The sequence below is a fragment of the Acipenser ruthenus genome, chromosome 3, assembly GCF_902713425.1.
Source record: "Acipenser ruthenus chromosome 3, fAciRut3.2 maternal haplotype, whole genome shotgun sequence".
NCBI classification, from domain to species: Eukaryota; Metazoa; Chordata; class Actinopteri; order Acipenseriformes; family Acipenseridae; genus Acipenser; species Acipenser ruthenus.
Genome location: NC_081191.1, coordinates 37,328,703 through 37,345,241, shown reverse-complemented (window position 1 = coordinate 37,345,241; position 16,539 = coordinate 37,328,703). Strand labels below are relative to the sequence as shown.

At 38.2% G+C, this 16,539-nt stretch overlaps 1 pseudogene; it reads right to left on the bottom strand.

Annotated features, from left to right (window-relative positions):
• Positions 1–16,539, bottom strand: part of LOC117972376 (protein PTHB1-like) — a 52,815-nt pseudogene that overhangs the window by 27,375 nt on the left and 8,901 nt on the right.

Here is a 16,539-nt window from a genome sequence, read left to right as displayed (position 1 = left end):
GGAAGAGGTGGAGGTAGTGCGACGCATACTTAACAACAGTAATCCCAAACTCGCCAGCTGTCTGAGAGGAACTGTGAGGACGGTGGCAGATCTGATACGGGTGGGTACCCAGGTGGAGCGTGACAACTCTGCCCAAAAAGAATACTGGGCCAAAGCCAACTCCAACCAAGCATCCCTAGGCAAGAAAGGTAACCGTGTGGCCTCCAAGAAGCCTGCTGAAGTCAGTGTGGTGAATCCAGAGGAGAAGATAAAAGTGCAGCTGCTCCCAAAACTGTCTCTTCTGGTGGTGAACATTGAGACTCGAGGGTTCCATGGGCCTGCCCTTCTGGATACGGGATGTACTTTCACACTCATGCAGGAGAGCCTGTGGAGGAAGATTTCTCGACCAGGAGAAGTACTGAACTCCGCTCATAACCAGAAGTTCTCATTGGCAGATGGACAGTCACACAGAGCCCTGGGAAGGATACGATTTACTTACCTCTTCCATGATGAGATCTGGTTCTTGGATACTTACATCCTTGCAGACTCTCACTTAGCTTTCCCTATAATCCTAGGCTTGGATTTTATGGAAAAGACTTGCACTCAAATCGACATCCCTAACAAAAAGTACGGTGTAAAACGACTCCATGGTTTCACTTACCATCCTTTTCGACAGGTATCGGAGTTGCAAATTTCATGGTCTGAACACACACCTAACATGAGTTTGTATTACCCTGTTAGTCTTCAGTTGCCTTCTATCGGTAATACCGAGTCACTCCAAACCGCAACCGGGACCGTGATTATATCATCTGACAGCCAGGAGTGGTGTCAATTGCAACTGGCAAGGCTCCAGCAGAAGTGGCCATCAGTCTGTACAGACCAACTGGGAATAACGAAGGTGATTCGACACACCATAACCACGGATGATGAGATTCCCGTCCGAGGATATGCGTCTAGGGTGTCTCCCTTGAGGAAAGCTCTCATAAAGGAACACCTGGACGATATGCTTCGGGATGGAGTGGTCGAGCCATCTATCTCTCCGTGGTCATCCCCGGTGGTTTTAACTGAGAAAAAAGATGGTGGATATCGGTTCTGTGTCGATTATAGGAAATTGAATGCCAAGACCATCTTCGATGCCTATCCTATGCCACTCATACATGACATACTGGAATCCTTGAATGGTGCATCGGTGTTCAGTTCAATGGACTTACGCTCGGGGTATTGGCAAGTGGCCCTGGATAAAAACAGCTGTGCTAAGACTGCTTTTTCCACACCTTTTGGACTTTACCAGTTTAATGTAATGCCATTTGGACTGAAAAACGCAGCTGCTACTTTTCAACGGCTTATGGAACGTGTGTTGGGAGACCTACGAGGGAAGGTGTGTTTTGTATACATTGATGACATCATTGTGTATTCACCAACGGCGGAACAACACCTTAAAGACCTCGAAGCTGTTTTTCAGAAGCTCCATCAAGCCCACCTAACGCTGAATTTAAAAAAATGTAATTTCTTTAAACCTTCCCTTCACTTTTTAGGACATGTAGTGTCGGCGGAGGGTATAGCGGCTGATCCCCTGAAGCTAAAAGCCATACAGAATTATCCAGTACCTACTAACTTGAAAGAGGTGCAACGGTTCCTGGGGTTAGCGGGTTGGTACCATAAGTATATTCCCAAGTTTGCCGACACTACTGCTCCTCTTAATCACCTTAAAATGAAAAATGTCCCATGGAAATGGGATGCCGAGTGTCAGCAAAGTTTTGAACTGCTAAAGGAAGCTTTGGTCAGTCCGCAGGTCCTGGCTCACCCGGATGTCAACAGGACCTTCAGAGTCTACACTGATGCAAGTGATGTAGGACTTGGAGCTGTGCTGACCCAATCTCACCAAGATGAAGAAAAAGTGATTGCCTTTGCTTCCAAGTTACTCAACTCAGCTGAGAGAAACTACTCCACCTCTGAAAAGGAGTGTCTCGCTGTTGTATGGTCAGTGGAGAAATGGCGGCATTATTTGGAGGGAGTAGAGTTTGAGGTGGTCACTGATCACGCGGCACTGTCCTGGGCTTTCAAGAATCCCAAGATTTCCTCCCGACTGACCCGTTGGACTCTCCGTCTGCAGCAGTTTACTTTTAATGTTCTCTACAGGAAAGGTAGTTTGAACATCGTGCCGGATGCACTCTCCAGGGCTCCTGTAATAACATCTTTAACCTCATCTACTGCAATCTGTGTAAGCAAAGCCTTTGCGAGTAGTGGGGACCTTCCGACCACTTTGGACCAGATTGCGGCCGCACAGTCCAAAGACCCTGCTATCGCCAAAATCATTAAAGATCTTGATAACACCACTGCCAATGATGACCGTATTTCCTTTGTATTACAGCAAGGACTACTGTATCGTCGGGTGCCGATTGCTAATGAGGGGTATAGATTTCAGTTGATTATACCTGAAAAGCTAACTACTTCCTTCCGTCAGTATTACCATGACAACCCCCTTGGAGGGCACCTTGGTAGAATGAAGACCTTACGGCGCATCCTGGAGGTTGCCTGGTGGCCCACTGTACGAAAGGACACATGGAGCCATGTGAGAGAGTGTCAAATCTGCCAGACCTACAAACCTTCGAACAAAAAGCCAGCCGGTTTCCTTCAATCCACGACTGTGAAGGAGCCTGGAGAGATGCTAGGTCTGGATTTAATGGGTCCTTTCCCAAGGAGTAAAAAAGGTAACTCTTACCTCCTTGTCATTGTCGACTATTACACCAAATGGGTTGAACTATTCTCCTTAAAGGATAGTAAAACTCCCAAAATTGTGAGTATCTTAATTCAGGACATTTTTACAAGATGGGGAACGCCGCAACATCTTTTGTCAGACCGTGGTCCTCAATTTACCAGTCAGCTACTCTCTGAGGTTTGCAAAACCTGGGGGGTGATACAGAAACTTACCACCAGTTACCACCCACAAACCAATCTAACGGAACGAGTCAACCGCACTCTTAAAACTATGATTGCTTCTTTTGTCGGAAACAACCATCAGCTGTGGGATCAATGGCTACCCGAGTTCCGGTTTGCAATCAATACGGCCAAACATGATACCACAGGGTTCACACCAGCCAAATTAGCTCTGGGGCGAAACCTCAAAGGCCCCTTGGACCGTCTCATTGCGGTTTCTCCTGCCCCTTCCACGGATCCCTACCAACTCCTGGATCGCCAGCAGGAAATGGCGAGAGAAGTAAGGAATCGTGTCTCTAAAGCCCAACAGCATCAAGCTCGGAATTACAATGCTCGGAGAGTACCCTGTCAGTATGCAGAAGGTGACCTGGTCTGGATCAGATCACATCCCATATCTGATGCCTCTGGTAAGTTTTCCGCTAAGCTTGCACCTAAGTGGGTAGGGCCCGCGCTTATAACCAAGAAGTTAGGCCCTAACAATTATCGTATACAATGGGGAGAGTCCGATAATATAAAAAAGGACACCATGAATGTAGTGAACCTTAAACGCTATTACGGCGTTCATCCCTTGCACCTCCGGTGTGGGGGGGGGGGGATTATGTAGCACTGTTGCTACATATGTGGGTGTAATTTTCACTCACCTGTCTTTTTAAGTAAAGGCAGTAGCCTGGCCAGGCCAACCTAAAAAAAACTACATTTCCCAGTATCCTTTTCTTTCTTTCTTTCACCCCATTGGTCCATTCAAAATTTCATCCACCAATCCTCTCACACAGTCAATCTTCACCTGTTTCTTATTTCTCTAATTGTGGGGGGTTGAGGGTGTGTTTTTTTCCCTGTAGCTAGCACCTTGTTGTGAGAGTCTGTCTACCTTTTGAAAACCTAATCTTTATACTGTTAGCTAGATATTATTCTTTAGCCTTTGTTTTTCTTTTTGTCTGCTGCTTTAGTTTATTGTCTAGTTACTGTTTTTTGCTTAATTAGGTGGGGTAGTTTCTTTTGTGTTTTTTTTGCTGGAGTGTGTGGTTGTATGTTTTTGTGCATCTGTTCTGGACTGTTTGCAACCTCAGTTTTCATCAAACATCCATTTCATCGCTCTCAATGTTTTTCATCTCCTGAAGACCTCTACATCATCGTTCACATTCATCCCAAGTAATTAACTGGACTTCCATACCGGTTTGGTGAGCTCTTTCCATTGACTGTGTCATCGTTGTTGTTTTTTTTTTGTTACTTTTTGGGACTTCATTACTATTTTGTTGATTTTATATTTTGTGTTGCATTGTTTATTCATTCCGTATATTAATCATCCTCCGTGTCAGTAATTGTTAAATTGTTGTGGTTATATTCTTAAGCTCTGCTGTGTATCTTCATTTATAATCTGTTTTCCTGGGTTTGTTTGCACTTTATTCTCTTCCTTGTCACTCTGTCCCTAATTGAGTTGTTTTCTTCTGTCATTGTTTAGTCTTATTCTTTTTGTCAAGCTTTGTGTTCCTTGGAATAAACCAGTGTTGTGTAGTTAAATTGACGCATTGTGACGACCCTGTTTTACTGTCAGTCACCCTTACTGACTTATTTAGTTTTAATTATTTGGCCAGTAGTATCTCCTAAGGGAGGACAGTACAGTTGCCTATCAACTGTGTAGGGTGACCGTTACAAGCTCAAAATAAGATGTTTTTTAAATCACCTCTGCAAGTTGTAGGTAGATCAGTATAACCATTTTTCTTGAAGTCTTGTGAAATTCCAAATAAATTAGAGATGGCAACCTGAACCATAAATTACATGGTCTACTGTAACAATATTTTAAATGCATCATCACAGAAAAATGGAACCTACTTCAAAGCAGTTGCCCTTTCTATGAATACACTTTTACCTGCATTCAGACAGCTTCCTTTAAGCATTGGTAAAACACTCAACACCATACTGTTTCATATAATGGTGTCTTAGGTGGATCTTTTTTTGATGTTTCTCTTTTTTACTCAAAACCGCTTTCCAGTGTGTGATTTCTGATTGTGTCTTAAACTTGGAAGATTCGCCTTAAGGTCATTAATGTACCAGTACCTCAAACAACACTGTGCTTCACAAATGTACCAGGATCTGTATGAGTGTATGTGAACATGGAGCGATAAGATTGAGGATTTCTCTGAAATATTTGATTTGTATATGGTGGTGTGTTTTTTAACTGCCTTGCACAGTAAAACCTGTCCAATCCGGTGTCACTTGGGACCAGAACATTGTGCCAGATTAGACAGTGTGCTGGATTATAGAGTTACTGTAATTTAATACTGAACATAAGTTAAAATTACAACATTATTTGAATGTTTAAAAAAAACAACTTTATTACTGTACGTACACATTATAATAAACACACTAATGCCTCAGCAAACTGCCTTACATGACCGGTGCCCGATTGCACAGATTTACATTGATTTTAGGCAGCACACTTAATCATGCTTGACTCCAGAATAGACCAATTCCGGATTATAGAGGTATCACATCATTCATTTCAATAGGGATTTTGTCGGGACCCAAAAATCATGGAGAATTATACAGAATGTCAGTTGGATTAGTCAGGTTTTTAGACTGTATTTCTCTAGTTATTGTGCTACAGCTGTGGCTTCCAGCTGACCTTACAACGGGTAACCAGGAGGTAATTATTTCATAAACTACTCTTGCTGGTACAAGCTTTGTTCCTAGGTTTTTCAAACCTGAGACCAAAACTTAAGCCATCTGAACCTCAATCTAATGGCAGTGCCCAAGAACATTACTAATACAATACTCACTACCAGTTTTTTTTTTCCAGAGCCTAGCTTTTGGTGTTCTAATTCCTGTCTCCTATCAGCATCTGTGGCAACAGTGAGTGTTTGGTACCTGACATTCACCAAAAAAAAAGAAAAGAAAAACTGAGTAGAAATACATAAAACATCCAAAAAATCAACATTACAGTTTGCAAACTTCATATTTCAGTCAGCTTTCAACCGTAGCACTGCCATATAAAACAGTTTACGAATTATATTATTAATGAACTAAAATAGATGGATTTATTTTTTATATCCATATTTGCTTTATCTTAGCAGCAGTCAAGGGTTTATCAACTTTCACCAAATCGCAAGTCTCAGTTTGAGAGACACAGACTCACAATTCACAGATTCAACACCAAGAAGCACTGAAGCTGTGTTGGTATTTATTTTAATAGCTCCATGACCTTTTCCTTAATTTCCATAGAACATGTCGGCCCTCATTCTTCTGTTCATTTCTTCTTGGTTCCAGATATTTTCATTCCATTCAGATCTGTTAATTTGCTAACCCCACACTGGATCTTGATCAAGCAGATATTGTTGTATATCTTTTTCAGGGAAGAATAGATGAAGTCTTGATTTCTGGTCTACTGCTGGCAATTTCAGGTGCTGAATTCGTTTTTTTTTTATGAATGATGCTCAACTGGCAGAACTTACTAAAACCAAGCTTTGGAGGGACTGGTAAGTTTTTTACATGTACAACATGCCAGCAAAGGTGTAAATGAGTGCCAATAGTAATATATATTTAGGAACTTGCCCGAGACCATCAATAACAGCCTTCACACACAAATGAATGATCTGTACAGGAATCAACCTTGTGAACTAAAGGTTTTATATTTCTATTTAATACAAATATTGAGATGTAACTGTATACATGTTTCTCAGTACAACCTTCCACATCTATTTTAGTATTCAATCCCCAAGACTTTGTTACACCTCACAGATTGGCCGCTTCACAAAGTCAGTGTATCATGAATGAAGTTGTGTCTACTTTCAATATCAATGTTAACCATAAACTGAAAAATACTTAAAGGTTTTACATAATAAACACCTCATACCCTAGGTTTCCTAGGTATCTGTGGGGAAGGTTAAGTCCTACATCTGGTTCATCTGAAATGTTACCTATATTATTACTTAAGCGATGAGTTAAAACTGAAAAAAAATAAACAGCTCCAAGCACAAGCATCCCACTGTGGAAATTTCATTAGAAAAGTGAAAACTTTCACTTATCGCTTTCCTAACCAGGCTCAGCTGTAGCAATAGCAGAAGATACATAGATATAAGTCAGTTGCATTATACAGTATCCAGTGTCACTAGTTGTACCCGTTTCACTTTCTTATTTAAACATTTCCACACTTTACAAATAAAGACCTTGTAAACATAACCAAAAATCACCTCCTTAACCAACATCTGATATGTACTAAGGATTACAACTATGGCCAAAAGTTTTGCATCATCCAATAGAATTAACACATTTTGCTTCATAAAGTCGAACAAAACCTGCTGAATAATGTTACGTTAACATATTGAATTACACAGCACATTGTAGTTTTCCATATACTTAACGAAAAACAAAAAAAAATTGAAATCCAACATCAAATATTGTACTACTGTTATGGCTTCTGGTAGACTTTTGCGATATCATTTTGTAGCTTATTTGATTCCATGATATTAAATAAAAGATCGAAATTATGTTCCTGTAGTTTTTTTTTTTTTTTTTTTTTAATGGACGTGTCAATCTTAAAATTCAAAGTGATGTAAAACCTTTGGCCATAGCTGTAAATGCAGCAAGTATGCTGGCCATGGACTGAATGCAAATAAAGTCGCGACCTAAAATAATCAAACAAAACAAAAATGTCAATAACATACTCAATAATCAAATTACTCAAAGGCTGGAAATACAAAATGTATCTACTGAAGTAATGTTAAGTCACATTTGAGAAATCAACCAAACATTATCTTATCCCGTATACAAATGTTATCTCGTGCATAGAACACACAACGCAATTCCAAAATAAAAAAAAACACTTTTTTTTGTTTCATAGTAGTTCTTGCACTGCATATGGTGTCTCTTACTAAAACAGACATAATTTTGTACAGATTATGAAGCCAGAACCGTGAATCAAACCTATTGCCCAAACTGCTCACTATATCACCTGTAAATGGCAATAATTTGAAACGTTAAATAAATCACATAAAAGAGGTCTCTAAACCCCTCCTATTATTATTATTATTATTATTATTATTATTATTATTATTATTATTATTATTTCAATTTCATCAAAGAAGCTTGTCAGAGCTACTTTCAGCAGATTTTATTTGTTAATAAAGAATTGCTTGGTATGGCCTTTATAGCAGAAAGTTGCGTGAGATCACAAATTGGATTTTCACTGCTAAAGTATTGTAAACTTATGGTACTGCTTTCGAACGTGTTGCTTTTTAGCATTAGGTGATATACCCGCACTTTTTAGTCATATCATTTTTTTGGCCATACACTTGCTATAGCGTGAGGAATGTACACTACGTCACATTCTCACAACAATGGAGAGAGAACTTGGAGCTGCTAAACTGCATGTAAACCAAACCAGTGTAAGCTTTTGTTGCAATAGTCTGGGGCATAGCTCTTCCTTTGGAAGGTAGAGTCAATGCCAATGCATATCTGAGTACTGTTTTACCCCACTGGGAGATGTGCCCCTGTAAGATCTGGAAAGGCTGTCTGAAGAGTTTACGAAGAAGTATAAAATAAATACTAGACCTCAGAGACTTTTGCATGATGCCAACAAGTCCTATAAAATATAGGTTAAATTGTTTGGTTCCTTATGCAAAATCTGATATCCACATTAACACCTAAAAACATCGACAAACCTGCTCCCAAATGAGTGATCATTTTAGAATAACAACCTTTATAGAGCTTCTTTAAACTGAATCATATGTTTCCAACCAGCTGGCTAGAACAATGGCTCCCTTTCAAATCATGTGAGTTTATTGCACATGAAATTAGAACTAGAATTTATATGACAAACAGGTAGAAACTCACTGAAGCATAAACATAACAGTTGTTTTACTTGATTCACATCAAAGCAGGATTAGGCTTTGTTGTAAATCAAATTATACAGTATATCAGTTTGAAACTGTAAAAAAAAATATCATTTATCATTAAATTATCATTTAATTCCACCTCTCTGAAAATCTAGGTGCTACCAGGTTTAAAATATTCTTTAGATGTTCATCGTTAGATCATCTTTAAACTCTCAACAGCAAGATATACAGAAGTACGAGAAATAAACTTAGTATAATTTTGGAGAAACATATCAATGAAATATGGGTTTGTGTTGGCTCCACCACTGTGATAAATTCTTAAATATTCTTTATGGCGTTATCGAAATAGGTTGTATGTGCAGTTCTAGACTGCACAGGTGTGTATTGGTCTGTCATTGTTTTTTTATTTTAATTTTAAAAGCTATTCGAATATTTTCAGTGCTTGAGCTAAAGACAGGATAGGTTTGCTGCTTTGCAACCCTCTTTACTGATTTATTCTTTCATAGTTGCTCTTTAAAACATCTATGCAGTTTTAAATAAGAATTTTCCACTTCAATAAGCAAGACAGCTGTTTTTTACAGTATAAATCTGACTTTCTTTACATCAGATGGGATCACTTAATGCAACGTATAGCTTTAGCAGCTCATGCCTCACGGGAAAATGTCAAACTGCCAGCAGTCGGTACAGTCTGCTATCAGCCCAGCTGCTTTTCTCCAGTTTAACATGACAAGAAATAAATTTAGTCTAAACACACTCTTAAACATCAGTTTCATTTAACAAGTTAATGCGATATCTAAAATGAGAGCCAGGTGGCAAAGTTTCACTGTAGCTGCGGTCGTTAAAAAAGTCACTTTGGCTGAAATAAAACAAACAAAAATCTCAGTTAGTTACTTCCTGCTGTTTCTAGAGCATTGCCATTAAAACTGCTCTGTTCATATTTGCAAATGTTGTAAAAAGAGATACATTCTTTGAGCAAATTCTGTGTGCAAGCATGGATTTTGGGTGGAATTATTTCAATGAGTATTTCTGCCTGAACTGATATATGGACAGTTACCAAAAACTACTCGAATATTTTTTAGGTTGCAGATAAGCAATAACTACAAGGCGCAATGAGTGCATGATCGTCTTCCTCGACAAAGTCAAGGTAGACTATTGTCCTAAAGTATACTTTATGTGACATGTACTGTTACTATAGAAGAGCTTTGGTATTTCTATTTTTTTTTTTTTTAAGTTCTCGGATTTAATTTTTAAAAAATCCAGATGTGTTACTTTTACTCTGGGTTTGACTTGAGTTGTCGGTTTTGTGATACTTGCAATAATGTGGCTCAAACTAAAAATAAAGTGCTTTTGGTGAATTTAGTGTTCACAAAAACTGAGGCAAAAGCGATGGTTAGAGCCATGCACTGAGCCAGCAGCTACTGTGAGAGCTTCCCTCACAGCTCTGCAAAGCGCACACCTACCTGGCACTCTATGCTGGGTTTCACTGAAGCAGAGACTGGAAATTGTGCTGAATTGTGTAGTGTAGTTATGTGATGTGGACTAATGGACTAAATTGAGACCAGAAAACTATTTTCATACCTGGGTCTCCAGAGGGGAAAGGCAACGTGAGGCTAGAGAATTTTAAATCAAAAGAAGACTTATGGTTACATTACAATGTTAACATAATATGGTAATTTAGCAAATGTTGATATAATGAACAAAGACCAAGTATTTTTGCAGCTTAAGACAATATTTAAGGCTTTCCATTAATTTGGCTGAAAACCTATATTTCCCTGTTGCCTTTAAATCATTGCCCTGGTATGAATCACATGAAGTATAAACAAAGGATCATTTGTTCATGAGAATGAAGACTAATTAAATGTTTGTCAATAATGCTGAAATGACTTTAAAATGTAAAAGTATGATTTGCTGTATTGCTAAAGGTTATTAACAGACTCAAATCAAAGGGGAAAAAAAATGTGTACATATATATATATATATATATATATATATATATATATACACACACACACACATACACATACACAGTCACCTCCATTCACCTTATTGGCACCCTTGATAAAGATGAGCAAAAAAGGCTGAATAAAATAAACAACACAGGTAATGAGCTATATTTTATTCACAAATATATGGGAAAACCATATTCTTTTATTCTAATACAATTGCTCAGAGAAAAAGTTTTTTTTATTAACAAGTAATAAAAATCTTTCTCAAAAAAATAGGTGTCAGAATTATTGGCACCCCTAAAGATTTTTATAAATAAAAGCAAACAAAATTAAAACTACACTTCATCTCAGTCTTAAGGAACTGCATGGTGGCCTTCCATGGCTTCCTGTTTCACTGGGGTATAAAAATGAGGTAACACGCATATGAAATCCATTTGTCATCCATCACCATGGGGAAAGGCAAAGAACTCATAAATGAAAAGAGACAAATGGTTGTTGACCTTCATAAATCAAGCAATGGGTACAAAACAATAGCTAAAAAACTAAATATACCACTTACCACTATTCAGGCCATAATTAAAAAGTTCAAAACCACTGGAACAGTGGTAAACTTGTCTAGTAGAGGACACAAGTGTATCTTGCCCCCACAGACAGTGAGGCAGATGGTTCGGGAGGCAAAGGGAAATCCAAGGGCCACATTTGGAGAATTACAGAACTTGGTTGCATCTTGGGGTCACCAAGACTCCAAATCTACAATTAGACGCCACCTCCATGCCAATAGGCTATTTGGAAGGGTTGCCAGATAAAAGCCTTTATTGAGAGCAACCAACAAACGTAAGTGCCTGGAGTTTGCTAAACGGCACTGGCACTTCGATTGGAACTGGGTGCTATGGTCAGATGAGACGAAAATAGAGCTATTTGGCCACGCACACCAGCAGTGGGTTTGGCGTCGAAAGAAGGATGCGTGTGCAGAAAAGAACCTCTACCTACTGTAAAATATGGTGGTTTATCTTTGATGTTATGGGGCTGTTTTGCTTCCACTGGTCCTGGGGCCCTTGTTAAGGTCAACAGCATCATGAACTCTACCCAGTACCAGGACATTTTAGCCAAAAACCTGGTTGCCTCTGCCAGGAGGCTGAAACTTGGCCGCAAGTGGATCTTCCAGCAAGACAATGACCCCAAGCACACATCAAAATCCACAAAGAAATGGTTAACTGACCACAAAATCAACATTTTGCAATGGCCATCTCAGTCTCCGGACTTGAACCCCATTGAAAACCTGTGGTTTCAATTGAAGAGGGCAGTCCATAAGCGCAGACCGAAGGATATCAAGGATCTAGAAAGATTCCGTATGGAGGAATGGTCTAAGATCCCTCCCAATGTGTTCTCCAATCTCATTAAACATTATAGGAAAAGTCTCAGTGCTGTTATCCTTGCAATGGGAGGGTGCACAAAGTAGTGAAAACAAGGGTGCGAATAATTGTTACACTTCATTTATTTTTTTTGGAAATAAATTATAATTTGAGAAATGTGTAATTTTGGTTGATTCCATTAATAAAGTCAAATATATTCCACATGCTGGAAAATTACAATATAGCTCATTACTGGTATTATTTATTTTATACAGTCATTTTTGCTCATCTTTATCAAGGGTGCCAATAATTTTGGAGGTGACTGTGTGTAAACTTCAAATAATTGTCTCTAATTCACGCCGGGTCTGCTGACAAATATTGTAAATAAATGCCAGGTCTCTATTAAACGCCGGGTCTCTGTCATTGCCATTGAAGCTCAGCAAGATGAGGAGGAGCTTGAGCGTAATGAACTGCTAATAAGTGGCAGCGATGAAAGTGACTCTCAGGATTAATACATAAAAATAATAGAAAACGTAATATAAGATCTGCCTACATGTAATGCATATTTGTTTAATGCAGTTATTACATTATTAAAAGTTTTGATAATTTTAAGCGTGCTGAGAGTAGGCCAGATACAAACCTCTTGGTGTACATGGAAGGGTGTGGGTATTCACTGACACGGGAGACAGAAGTGTATTTGACAACACCGCACAGGTGCCCAGTTTTATTTATTAGTTTGTTTTTTTCTTAGTTTAGCCCGCAGAGGGCGCTGTTGTCCGTGGCCTGAATACCAGCAATGGTAGACAGGACCATAGAAATACCCACAGGTAAACACACCCGCTGGCGCATTCACAAGTGCTCCCAAATAATAATAATAACAAAAGGCGAAATCAAAAAGAGAAAACACAGTAATCAAAGCTGCAAAGAAAAGGTGCTGCACTCAGCAGTGTTACCTCGACTGTCGCTACCCGCACGACCCGGGTCCCCATCCTACACTGGACCACTCCCTCAGCCTGCTTCCTGTATACTTATGGGGTCTGCCCAAGGTTTCCCACTATCAATATTTTTTAATTTTCGTTTCTTTAGGTTCTTTTTTTTCCCGGCCATTCTCGGTCCTAGAACAGAACTTCCGCTAGCTTGTTAATTCGTCTTATAGGGGCAGAGCTGAGTGAACAACACAACGTTATTTTATAGGGCCAGCAATTCCCCCAAGGCCCGTCTCTCAGCCACTCAGAGAGAGGGAAAGCCCACACCACCCTCTCTCCAACCTCTCTGTCATTGACTGACAAGCGGATATTGCAAGGCTGCTGCCCTCTTGCTGCAGCACTATGAACCCAACAGAAGAGGCAGCACAGATCTTCCCTCTGTTACAGTGTATTTTAATGTTTTTTGTTGTATTAACAATGTACAAGTTTGAGATTAAAAGTGATACTTATGGCTTTTATTGTTCATTTTTAAAAACATTTTACAAGTTTGTATTATTATTATTATTATTATTATTTTGCTGTAAGCATAGCTTACACTCCTGTGTTCTGATATCTACAGGGCTGTATTTTAGTGATTTAACTATTATTATTATTATTATTATTATTATTATTATTATTATTATTATTATTATTATTATTAACATTGTGTTTAAATACAAATTCATACTTCTGCTTGTTCATTTTCCAACGTTTTGCATACCGTATCCTTGTTAACCACTGCATATAAAAAGGCTGTATACCTTCGCTTTATACATGAGGGTGTACAATACAATGTAATTTTGTTATAAAACAAAACTGTTACTTAGTTCCCACTGACACACAGCCTTTTAACAAAGTTGCTGGAATGTTTAAATTGAGTTACAACAGGGTTGTGTGTTAGCGGCTTCTCAATGACCGCATGAAGCATGAGCTAGTGACCTAACATAATCGCCGGTCTCCAACAGGCGCCGGGTCTGGTGGCAAATATTGCAAAAAAAAAAAAGGCATTCATTTGAAGTTATGGGAAGCTATCTTGAGACAAGGAATCAATTTTAAAAAGTTTTAAAAAGTGGTCAAAATGTATATAAAAAAATAGTAATTAAAACAATACACACACCTTACGTAAACAGTTGTAGCAACACATGGGAACATGCAACACAATATAATAAAAAGGTCCTTATGTACCCTTTAATTTTACCTGACTGTTATAATCTAAACTATCAAAAGTGTTTTAAAATGAGGCTCAGTAGCCCAGTGGAGCTCTCAATATGGTTTATTTTGAAAATGTTCATTTACCAGTCATCATCTTAAAAAAAGGTTTTCTCCTAGTCAAAAAGCAGTTTCCATTTTTATTCCACAGGCGCATCACTGCCTGGTGCTGTACAATAAAATAAAAAGCTCCTTATGTACCCTTTTAATGTTCAATCAAATTAGATAGATACATAAAACAAAAAAAACATAATGAGATCTCATTTAAAAGAAAAAAAAATGTGTTTCATGTTCAACAGAACTAGTTTGATATAGTATTTTGGAAAAAGTCCTATAGCTTCCAGCCATCAGAATATAAATCACAGCACAGTAGATATCAAGTTTGTATTTAACAGATACTGTATTTGTGTGGGAAACTGTGAGCCTAAACTATGAAAATATAAATAATGCATGTCCCTAAATCATAACTTATGATTAATTAGAAGGTAACAGTAGCTACTTTAAACAGGCTCATGTTTGCCTTTATTACAGCAGTCGCACAGGGAATCTAAAATATATTACTGGCCAGACAGCTTCCCAAGCCTCATCTGTGCCAGGGAATGACTAAAAAGTATGGGTGAGTTTAGAGTTACTTAAGTTTGGCTTCCGACAAGGCCACCAACAGAGGTACTCTAACAAGCTATTGCCAAATTGCCAAATGCTTTGTTGAGTTGACCAGAACTCTGCTCACAGTGGCCCAGAACAGTCATTAGGTGAAAACGTGCATTTTAGAATTTTCCTTTCCTGATCTACCGGGTTGGGGGGAGGGAGAGTAGAACAATGGACATTCATCGGAACTTACATTTTATTTCATTCCAAGAGTTGTTTAGGTTATGCTCCTACTGCCATCTAGTGGATTTCTTTATGTAAAATCAGATTCCCTGGATTAAGCATATAGTAATGAAGAAAATTGTTCTGTTTGTAATTTTATTATTCAGTGAAAAATATAACATCCATGACTTCAAAAACAGTCAAATAAGAAAATAATATCAAAATAAAACTACACACATACATATATATATATATATATATATATATATATATATATATATATATATATATATATATATATATACAGTGCCTTGCAAAATTATTCAGATCCCTGACCAATTCTCTCATATTACTGAATTACAAATGGTACATTGAAATTTCGTTCTGTTTGATATTTTATTTTAAAACACTGAAACTCCAAATCAATTATTGTAAGGTGACATTGGTTTTTATGTTGGGAAATATTTTTAAGAAAAATAAAAAAACTGAAGTGTTTTAAAATAAAATATCAAACAGAACGAAATTTCAATGTACCATTTGTAATTCAGTAATATGAGAGAATTGGTCAGGGGTCTGAATACTTTTGCAAGGCACTGTATATATATATATATATATATATATATATATATATATATATATATATATATATATATATATATATATATACACACACAGTACCGTGAAAAAGTATTTGCCCCCTGTCTGATTTTCTGCATTTTTGCATATTTTTGACACTGAATGTTAACAGATCTTCAACCAAAACCTAATATTAGATAAAAAGGGACCCTGAGTGAACAAATAACACAAAAATTTGATACATATTTCATTTATTTATTAAAGAAAGTTATGCAACACCCAATGCCCCTGTGTGAAAAAGTAATCGCCCCCTTAGACTCAATGACTGGTTACGCCACCTTTAGCAGCAATAACTGCAACCAAATGCTTTCTGTAGTTATTGATTAGTCTCTCACAGCGCCGTGGAATTTTGGCCCACTCCTCCATGCAGAACTGCTTCAACTCAGTGACATTTGTGGGTTTTCAATGGGGTTTAGGTCTGGACTTTGACTAGGCCATTACAAAACTTTAAATTTCTTATTCTCAACCATTCTGATGTACACTTGCTTGTGTGTTTCGGATCATTTTCTTGCTGCATGACCCAGCTGCACTTCAGCTTCAGCTCATGGACGGATGGCCTGACATTCTCCTGTAGAATTCTCTGATACAGAGCAGAATTCATGGTTCCTTCAATGATGGCAAGGCGTCCAGGTCCTGATGCAGCAAAGCATTCCCAAACCATGACACTACCACCACCATGTTTGACCGTTGGTATGAGATGGAATGCAGTGTGGAATTACTGTGGAATGCAGTGTTTGGTTTTCGCCAGACATAACGGGGCCCATGTCTGCCAAAAAGTTCCGCTTTTTACTCATCTGTCCATACAACATTGTTCCAGAACTCTTGAGGATCATCCAGGTGCTTTTTGGCAAACTTGAGACGAGCACTCATGTTC